Genomic DNA, 11,474 nt, shown 5'->3' on the forward strand with positions numbered 1-11,474 from the left:
GGAATGAAAGGAGAACTATCCTTTTACACCAGAAAGTCAGCTATGCAAAGAGTTGGACATTGAGATGAAGCTTGACGTAACCATGAGTTATCTTGAGGATGCCTGATGAACCAATAAAAAGACTTTGTATGGATGCTTTGTGGAGTTAATCTGTCTGCTTTATAATCAGATATTGATTGTAAGGTCCAGAACAATAAGGTTGGAGTAAAATCGATACTCACTCTATGACTTTGAACAAAAATGATTAATATAGTCCATCAAGAGCCAGTGAGTAAAAGATGTCAACGTTTTTGCTGGTGAGTCGCTCTAGCTCATTTGTGAGTTTACACACTGCACTGATTTCGCTAACATAGGTAGTCCTCAACTTATGACAATTGAGCCCAAAATTTCTGTTGCTAAATTTGTTAATTTAAGTGAGTTTGCTCCATTTTATTACCTTTCTTGCCATAGTTGTTAAATGAATCACTGCAATTGTTAAATTAGTCAAATTGTTGTTAAGTGAATCTGGATTCCCCACTGACTTTGCTTATCAGAAGGTCAAAAAGTATGACCCTGTGACCCCAGGATACTGCAACCATCATAAATATGAGTCAATTGCTAAGCATCTGAATTTTAATCAATAAGTGTGAAAACTGGTCATTTCACTTTTTTCAGTATTAAGGTAACTTTGAATAGTCACTAAACAAACCGTTGTAAGTTGAGGACTATCTATACAGAATAAACTACAACTGGCCAGTTTCAAACATGCGTGGAAAGAGAACTTCACGAGGACAGTGGTGTCACCCAAGCAGGAAAAGCCCAAAGGGAACATCAGGCCAGCCATAAAACAAACTTGCATAGGAAAAGGAATCAAATAAAAGGTGTTAGGGCAGGGGTGGGCAAACTTTTTGGCTCGGGGGCTGCATTGACTTTTAAAATTTGACAGACGGGCCGGGTCAGCACAAGATTTTTTGGGAATCGCCCCCACCCTTCCCCCTCTTTCTCCTTCCCTCCCCTCGGAGGCTCCCTCCCCTCGGAGGCCCCTGAGTCAGGAGTTGCTACACGGCGCGGCTCCGCGCGGCTCCAGTCCCGCGTTGCCTCGGGAAGGAAAGGCAAAAAGGAAGAGCCGCGGCGGTGCTTTGCAACGGGAGCAGCGGCACCGGAGGCTCAGGCTCAGCGGCTCCTGGTTTTGCCTTTTCCTTCCCAGGGCAACGCGGGACTGAGCCGCACGGAGCTGCGCCGGCGGTAGCAACTCCTGACAGCCCCAGCCAGACACCTGAGCGGAGCCCGGGCGAAACTGCCTGTTGCTGCTGCCGGAGCACTGCCGGGTCGCCTCCACCAAGCAGCCTGCCCGCCCACCGGGCTTCCTCTGCCGCGCGGCTCGGGGCCAGGCGCAAGTGCCCGCGAGTTAAAGGAAGCTGAAAGTTGCTGGGAAGTTGCTTGGGTGCTGGAAGCAGGCTTTTAAAGTGCCGCCCGAGCAAAGTTTAAGCCTGGAAGCCCTCAAATCTGAGCAACTTCCCAGCAACTTTTGGCTTCGCTTTTAACTTGCGGGCACTCGCGCCGCCCGAGCCACACGGCAGCCCGCTCCAAGCAGCCCACCCCACCTGCCGGGCGGAACCCTTCCCGCTCCTCGGCGGGAAGACGCCCAGCCTGCAAACTTTGCCTTTGCAAAGTTTAAGCCTGGAAGCCCCGGAAACCCAAGCAACTTCCCAGCAACTCGGCTTCCGCTTAACTCGCGGGTGCTCGCGCCGCCCCGAGCCGCACGGGCGGAGGGAAGCCCGGAGTGCCGCCGGGTCGCCTCCTCCAAGCAGCCCGCCTGCCCGCCCGCCCGCCGGGCTTCCCTCTGCCGCGCGGCTCGGGCCAGGCACGAGCGCCCGCGAGTTAAAACGAAGCGGAAAGTTGCTGGGAAGTTGCTCAGGTGCTGGGAGCAGGCTTTTAAAGTGCCGCCGAGCAGGACCACCGAGCCGGGAAACGGGCACCAAGGCAGGGCAAGGCTCCACCAGCAGTGGCCTAGCTTTAGGTGGCTCCAAGCAGCCCGCCCGCCCGCCGGGTGGAACCCTTCCGCTCCTCGGCGGGAAGACGCTCCAGCCTGCAAGCTTTGCCTTTGCAAAGTTTAAGCCTGGAAGTCCTGGAAAAAAGGGGGATCGGCGGGGACTCACCTTCGGAGAGGTCGCACTCGAAGGTGATTTCGAACTCCCAGCCGAGGCCTTTGCAAATTTCTTTTCTTTCCTACCCCTAGATCGCTCCGCACTGTTTTGCAGCTTTGGGGGCCACGCGGCACAGGGCAATACGCCATGCCCAGCGATTTTTTTTCAGGGGCGGGCCAGATTGGACAGACCAATGGCAGCGATTTTTTTTCAGGGGAGGGCCGCATTGGACAGACCAACGGGCCGGATGTGGCCCGCGGGCCGTAGTTTGCCCACCCCTGTGTTAGGGATACAACACCCTAGCAGAACGTACAACGGCAGTCTAGCAGACAGAGAGTGTGTGTGAGATAAAGCGTTGTTGTAGCTTTACACTCAGTAAGACAGATACACTGTGCAATTAAATAGTTTTTATTGCAGCAAGAGTTATAGCATAGTCAAAGCAGTCCATATGTCATACACTAAGTTCAGACAGTCCGAGGGTTATTCAGTTTGCAAAGTCCAGTGTAGAAAATAGGTCGTTCAACTCACAAACAATCAGTCCAGTGATGAATCTCTTTTGCAGTTAGAGATATGAAGCAAAATCAAACCTTCTTTTCTTCTCTCAGCAAACGCACGCAGTAATCACCATCAATCCTTCTCTGTCAGCATTCCAGTAAAAGCGGCGAACAGTGAGCTCTCTTGCTCCCTCTTATGGCGATTTACAACCGCACCCAAATACTTGGCTTACAGTTTAAAGTGACACACACATTTAAACTAACAAACATATATTATATTTAGCCAAACTAAGTTAGGTAACCAATGTTATCCCTAACAAAAGGTATTAAAGAAGCTCCTTAGACAAAAGCCCAAATAATTAAGAAAACTAGGGAAACAAGAAAACCCTTACAAACACAAGACATGCCAAATCAGCAAAACAAACAGACAAAAGACACAAAATATATTACAAAGGAGACAGACAGGAGATTGCCACAAAACAAATATAAGAAACCATTAAGCTAAAAGAGATTAGGACGAAACCGATAAACCAATCAAACCACCCTGCAAAGTTTGCCTTCCGCACCCCGCGGAGTTTACCCTCCAGCGGGAAGAAAGACAAACCCCTGACAGGATTTAAAACATTAAGAAATACAAACACAAGCACTCACACAAAAGGAGAAAAGGGTATAAAAATCAGGGACTTACCATTCGAAGGTAGCTAGCCCAGGAACGCAGACTTCTTGCTATCTCTCACCTTCCTGAAAAATAAAAAGATCCAGCTTTCAAGCAGTTGTCTGTATCCTTGCACCGGAGCTCTCCCAGCGGGAAAATTGAATCCTCAGAAGAAAGGCATTTTGACAGCCTTTCAACAATTGGCGACCATGAAGATTTTCCAGCCAACCCTGCCACCGGACCGGGCCCAGGGATCCAATCCCAGCTGGCGTGGACCTTCTTTGTCCAGGGACAACATCCACGGACCCAGCCCGGAAGGCATAAGGGTAGTAAAGGGAGTCCTTGGGCTTTTCCACTCAACAGCTGCTTGAAAGCAGGTGAGTACCGCTTCAAATTTTAATCTTACTAGGGAGGGGAGTGGAAGCGTGAGTGTACCAGGTGTATGATTGTGGGTTTTGTCTGCAGAAACAGTGGGACCTCACCTCCTCTATGATTGCCAGCCGCACCCCAGCCAGCTGCTAGCTCAAACACAAGCCGTGACCGGCTGGATTTGGGAATGCAAGGGGTGATCACGGAGTGTGAGTCCTTCTGAAGGACGTAAGAAAAAACCGAGCGGGCTGCAAAAGGAACTGGTGTTAGGAAATAAATAAAAAGCAGGAAGAAATAGGGCCCGTACCGGCTGCTGGCAAACAGAATTGGAAATAGTTTGTCTAAAAAGCAGACTAGGTCCTTCCAGATCCCCACCTTTAAGGGAGATCTGAAAACTGACGGCTGAGTGTGGGGAGGGGCCTGTACCGGTGCTGCTAGGGGGCAGACAGTCCTCCAAGATCCCTGTTTTTAGAGGGGGTCTTAAAACTGACGGCGGAGTTTCCCTAAGAGAAAGGGGCCCGTACTCCATGTGTAGGGAAACCGGAGTCCTTTCCAGGCCTTTTTTGTCTGAAAACTGACGGTAGCCCGGCTAAACCAAAGTAATCCCCACATCAGGTAGGGAATATGGGAAGTTGTAGCTCGAGGGCAATGGAAGAGACCCCCTTGGATAAATTACTTGAGGCTTGGGATGAAAGGCAAGTGCCTGTCCTAACTGGAATGCATAAAAAAGAAGCAAAAAGAATTTACAAAAAGTGGGCTTTATTGCGGGATGACACGGGTAGACAAATTTGGCCTGATAGCAGTACTTTAGATTATAAAACCCTGAAAGCACTTAGAACACACATTAAGCCCAGCCAAATACCCTATTGGTACTGCTGGGCTGAAATGGCTAGGACCAAAGACCTGACCGAGGGAAAAGATCAGGAAAAGCCTGAAACCCATTCCCTGGAAGGAAAGACTGAGGCACGGATTATGGCTCCCCTTTTAAGCAAACCAGTGCTAGGCAGAAATAGGGGACAACTAGAATACATTTTTACCCACACTCCCTTCTCTGCCTCTGACCTAGTCATCTGGAAAAAGGATACCCCAGCTTTCAGGGCTGATCCTCAAACAGTAATTCAAACCCTAAAATCTATCATAGACAGCCATAATCCATCCTGGGGTGACATGACTCAGCTGTTACAAGTCTTTCTAACTAAAGATGAACTATTAAAACTGTTTGAAAAAACAGACCAAATAGCCAAACTACCAACTATCCCTGGTCAGGCAGCCCCAGCCCGCATGGCCAGTACATCGCCCTGATTGGGACTATAATGATACCAATCATTGGGACGAATACACAAGAGCAAAACATAACTTACTAGAAGCTTTAGAGGAAATAGGAAAAAAGCCTTTAAACTGGTCTGAATTTCAAAAAACAACACAAAGGGAAAAGGAAAACCCTGATGCCTTTTGGGTTCGCCTGTCAGAAGCAGCTACTGCATATGCCCACCTAGACCTTAGCTGCCTGAAGGACCAAAGGATTTTAGCTTCAGCCTTCATGGACCAGTCCTCCGTGGATATTAAAGAACATTTCCACCGCTTCGTCTCTAACTGGCCAACCTTAGACATAGCAGAGTTGCGCAGGATCGCTAACTTTGTCTATGATCAAAGAGACAAGCTGAAAGAGGAAGAGAAAGATAGAAAGAGATGAATAAAAAGACAGGAAGACTTAAAAATGTTTGCTGTAATGCAACATGATGCTAGACAAACGCCAGGTAAAACCCCCTATAATTCAAAGAAATGCTGGCATTGCGATAAAGCAGGATGGTCGCAAGGCAAATGCCAGCATTGTTATAGGTGCGGACAGGAAGGTCATTTCAGCAGGCAATGTAGGCAACACCCCTCCCGCAACCGGTATCACCCACCACCTAGAAACATGAGGCCAGGCAATAATCCAGTCCATTACACTGAGCAACAAAGTTTCAGTCACCAGGCACCACCCAGCGCTCCCTTTCCTCCAATAAATAATAACAATAGACATCAATGGGAGCAAAGAAGAGAACATGATTTACCCCTTTCCTGACTAGAACATGACAATGAAAGCACTGAATTCATGGCTACCTTTAACGGGCTGCCTATCCCCCTAGAAAACGGCCCAGAAGGGGAACCCATTGTCACCATTCTTATAGGAGGAAAGAAATACAATTGCTTAGTTGATACTGAAGCCACCTTCTCATTAATTACTGAACCACCATATAAAACTTCAGTGGCTGAAGGGGCTCAGGATAGCATAATGGGAGTGGGGGGGGGGAATAATCCCTGTAAAATTTACCCACAACGTACCAGTAGAACTAGGACCTTTCACAGTAGACCATGCATTTACTATTTGCCCCCAGTCCCCACTATCTCTACTACGAAGGGATCTCCTATGTAAAATGGGAGCTACCATAACATGTGGAAAACAGGGGCTGCAATTGGAAATCCCAGGAAAAGGCACACACAAGACAATCATGCTGATAACCAGCAACACAGGGCTTCATGAAGATTTAAAAAGTCTGCCACCCTCCTTATGGGGCTGGGATGCATCAGAAGTGGGACTACTTAAAGGAGCAACACCTGTTACTATCCAAGTGAAACACGGACCAAGGAGTCTAACACGTGCGTGAGTCACGTTGGCCGCCCCCCCATACCCTACAAGGCCTAGATCCTCATTCCCTTTGCTTATATAGGGGGGATAGGGTTCTCTCTTCTTATCTTACAGCCCTGCAAAAGAGACTACAGACCCTCTGGACCCAGAGTGCGCTGACACAGACCTTACCCCTGGAAGAAGCCCTGCATCCATATGAGCCAGGAGATTGGGTGTGGATCAAGTTCTTCACCAGAACCTCCCCCCTACAACCCAGGTGGAAAGGACCCTACCAAGTCTTACTGACTACACACACCGCCATAAAGATTGTAGAACGAGACTCTTGGATACATTGGACACATGCAAAGCCAGCAGTCATAGACCATAGCCAAACTCCACCACAATCAATCCCACCCATCAAACTCAAGAAAGATCGAGACACATATCAATGGACGCTTGCAGCATTCTTCAACACCGTTGAACCACACCACTGTGAGGAACCAAGTGCAAACGTTGCATTACACAAAACTGGACTCCCAGGTGCTGAGTTATAAACTTTTTTATTTTTTTTTCTCTCACCTTCTCCATTTTTTCTCCTTTTTTACCTTTTTTTCATCGTTTTTTTTTTAACAAAAAGGACTTTAACCATACCTGTCTAATAATTTTTTGATACTTGACTTTTTACATTTTTTTTACATTGCTATTAAAAAGGGGGGGGGGGAGAGGAAGGGAAGAAAAGGAATCTAGCAATGGGGAACATGAAATGCAATATATACTATGTATCATTATTTGTAACAATTGTAACACTTGTAACACAAGCAACTGCGTTCCTGGAACCAAAGCTTATCCCAGAGAAAGGAAACGTATGGGAATATTTAGCAAGAGAAATACTCAACACCACTAACTTTTGCTTAGTAGGAGGGAAATCAGTCAAGGACATCTTAACCACATGCCTAATGGGAGTAGCAACTAGGCCACATAACATCATTAACTACACCACATTTAGAAACCTTCCTGACTCCTACGAAAGCATTTTTAGCTGGGGCCACTCTACAAAAACCAAGGACCACATCATGTACACCCTACACATCGCTGCAGTAACAACCTCTGAGAAATGCTTTAATGTCAGTGGGTGCAGCACACCTCGGGTCGCAGAATGCACCAGTCTTAGCAACACAGAACTACAATGCAACTACACAGAGACCATATCATTCTCATATAGTTACCTGAAGCTCCCACCAGGGTGGTTTTTCCTTTGTGGCTTAAAAGCCTACTCATACCTTCCTGCAAATGCCATCAATGGCCCCTGCACCTTGGGAAGGTTGACCATGCTTATGCCATCCTTACAGAGACGACACAGGAAAGCCTTCCAAACCTTAGACTCAGACTGTGACTCCAAAGTCTCCCTTCCCACCAAAACAGAATATGTCTCATTGGCAATATCCCTGGTAGGGGTACCTGGATTGGCAGTGCGAAATTCTATAAATTTGAATAGATTAGCATGTACCCTGGCAAAAAGCTTGAATTCGACCTCCCATGCCCTGGATGCCCTTAACAGAGAACTGAGGAAGGTCAGAGAAGCCACCCTGGAGAATAGGGCAGCAATAGACTTCCTCCTCTTGAAGCATAACTATGGCTGCGAAACATTCCAAGGGATGTGTTGCTTCAATCTGGATGAAACCTCAGAACTCGTAGGGAGGGACATCCACCACCTGAAAGAGCTAGCTCAGAATATTGGTCAGAAGCAATCATTCCTGGACTTTTCATGGCTCTTCTCAGGGATGCCAGATTTCCATTGGCTCAAAATCCTTATAACAACCACAGTCACCATTTGTGTCTTTGGAGCCCTCATGTGTTGCCTCTGTCGATGCATACCGCCCTGCCTAAAGGCCTGTATTCCCTCTCAAAGGAGAAAATTAAAAGGAAGAGAAGGCAGCCATGATGATGATCCAGATTGATCACGAATACCAAGTATACCCAGACATACAATCAGAGACCACCCTCTAGAGAAAAAATATATATGAAGGATTGTGGAAAGGGAACTTGACTAGGACAGTGGTGTCACCCAAGCAGGAAAGCCCAAAGGGAACATCAGGCCAGCCATAAAACAAACTTGCATAGGAAAAGGAATCAAATAAAAGGTATTAAAGAAGCCCCTTAGACAAAAACCCAAATAATTAAGAAAACTGGGGAAACAAGAAAAGAAAACCCTTACAAACACAAGACATGCCAAATCAGCAAAATAGACAAAAGACACAAAATATATTACAAAGGAGACAGACAGGAGATTGCCACAAAACAAATATAAAAAACCATTAAGCTAAAAGAGATTAGGACAAAACCGATAAACCAATCAAACCACCCCACAAAGTTTGCCTTCCGCACCCCGCAGAGTTTACCCTCCGGCGGGAAGAAAGACAAACCCCTGACAGGATTTAAAACATTAAGAAATACAAACACAAGCACTCACACAAAAGGAGAAAAGGGTATAAAAATCAGGGACTTACCATTCGAAGGTAGCTAGCCCAGGAACGCAGACTTCTTGCTATCTCTCACCTTCCTGAAAAATAAAAAGATCCAGCTTTCAAGCAGTTGTCCGTATCCTTGCGCCGGAGCTCTCCCAGCAGGAAAATCGAATCCTCAGAAGAAAGGCATTTTGACAGCCTTCCAACACATGATACAAAGACATAACATAACTGAGTTAACATAGTACATTAAACGGTCAAGCATGTTAAATATATTATGACTTAATCTAATGCATGAAGCTGGTGTCTACAGGTGAAACTCAAAAAATTAGAATATCATGCAAAAGTTCAATTATTTCAGTAATGCAACTTAAATGGTGAAACTAATATATCAGATAGACTCATTACATGCAAAGCAAGATAGTTCAAGTGTGATGTGTCATAATTGAGATGATTATGGCTTACAGCTCATGAAAACCCCAAATCCACAATCTCAGAAAATTAGAATATTGTGAAAAGGTTCAATATTCTAGGCTCAAAGTGTCCCACTCTAATCAGCTAATTAAGCCATAACACCTGCAAAGGGTTCCTGAGCCTTTAAATGGTCTCTCAGTCTGGTTCAGTAGGAATCACAATCATGGGAAAGACTGCTGACCTGACAGTTGTGCAGAAAACCATCATTGACACCCTCCATAAGGAGGGAAAGCCTCAAAAGGTAATTGCAAAAGAAGTTGGATGTTCCCAAAGTGCTGTATCAAAGCACATTGATAGAAAGTTATGTGGAAGGGGAAAGTGTGGAAGAAAAAGGTGCAAAAGCAGCAGAGATGACCGCAGCCTGGAGAGGATTGTCAGGAAAAGGCCATTCAAAAGTGTCGGGGACTTTCACAAGGAGTGGACTGAGGCTGGAGTCAGTGCATCAAGAGCCACCACACACAGACGGATCCTGGAATGGGCTTCAAATGTCGTATTCCTCTTGTCAAGCCACTCCTGAACCACAAACAATGTCAGAAGCGTCTTACCTGGGCTAAAGAAAAACAGACCTGGTCTGTTGCTCAATGGTCCAAAGTCCTCTTTTCTGATGAGAGCAACTTTTGCATCTCATTTGGAAACCAAGGACCCAGAGTCTGGAGGAAGAATGGAGAGGCACACACTGCAAGATGCCTGAAGTCCAGTGTGAAGTTTCCACAGTCTGTGTTGATTTGGGGAGCCATGTCATCTGCTGGTTTTGGTCCACTGTGGTTCATTAAGTCCAGGGTCAACGCAGCCGTCTACCAGGAGATTTTGGAGCACTTCATGCTTCCTTCCGCAGACAAGCTTTATAGGGATGCTGACTTCATTTTCCAGCAGGACTTGGCACCTGCCCACACTACCACAAGCACCAAAACCTGGTTTTCAATGACAAAAGTGGGATTACTGTGCTTGATTGGCCAGCAAACTTGCCTGACCTGAACCCCATAGAGAATCTATGGGGCATTGCCAAGAGAAAGATGAGAGACATGAGACCAAACAATGCAGAAGAGCTGAAGGCCACTATTGAAGCATCCTGGTCTTCCATTACACCTCAGCAGTTCCACAGGCTGACAGCTTCCGTGCCACAGGCTGACATGCCATGCCGCATTGAGGCAGTAATTGCTGCAAAAGGGGCTCAAACCAAGTCCTGAGTACATATGCATGCTTATACTTTTCAGAGGTCCAATATTGTTTTATGTACAATCCTTGTTTTATTGATTGCATGTAATATTCTAATTTTCTGAGATTGTGGATTTGGGGTTTTCATGAGCTGTAAGCCATAATCATCACAATTATGACAAATCACGGCTTGACCTATCTTGCTTTGCATGTAATGAGTCTATCTCATATATTAGTTTCACCTTTTAAGTTGCATTACTGAAATAAATGAACTTTTGCATGATATTCTAATTTTTCGAGTTTCACCTGTATATTCAGATAGCACACTATTTTGCGTAAAAGAATTTTTTTTTTCTGAATGAAGTGCACTTGGCAAGTCCCAAAGATGCTTTTCAACAGGCAACTGGACTGAGAATCTCTATAGACATTTACCATTGGCAAGGTTCACAAAAATGATAAATCATAAATGAGTGTCTATAAAATCCATGTCTGGATTCATACTGTTTAGCCTAAGTGGATTATAATTGACTTATAATTCAGTTATAACCTAAATGGCAACAGTACCGACAAAAAGTGACTTATAATCAGTCCCCCCCCCCCCCTTAAGACCATCAGGGCATTCCCCATGGTCACGTGATCAAAATTCGGGTGCTTGGCAACCTGCATGTATTTTCAATGGTTGCAGTGTTCTGGATCATATAATCATTTGTGATCTTCTCAGTGAGCTTCTGATTAAGCAACATCAATAAGGGATGCCAGATTTGCCTAGTAATAAAAATCATACAATCAGGCATGATTTGTTTAATAACTACCTTGGTTAGCAATGGAAATTCTAGTTCCAATTGTGGCCATAAGTTGAGGACTAACTATAAGAATATATGAGCAATGTGCAATGGAGGGAAGAGATGAGGTGGAAGCAACTAACAAAATTGGTGTTTCCTTGGAGAAACTGCTACTAGCAAGTGGGGGCTTCATCCAAGTCAGGGGTCCCCAACCACCGGGCCCCGGACCGGTACCGGTCCGTGGATCATTTTGTACCGGGCCGCAAAGAATGTTTGCTTGGGCGCCACCATCTTGTTTCGACGGTGCTTGAGAAAGTGCTTCCGGGTGAGCTTGTCAGTCGTCGGT

This window comes from Notechis scutatus, chromosome Z, assembly GCF_049901735.1.
Source record: "Notechis scutatus isolate UNSWTSFEM ecotype Mainland chromosome Z, rNotScu1.2, whole genome shotgun sequence".
NCBI lineage: Eukaryota > Metazoa > Chordata > Lepidosauria > Squamata > Elapidae > Notechis > Notechis scutatus.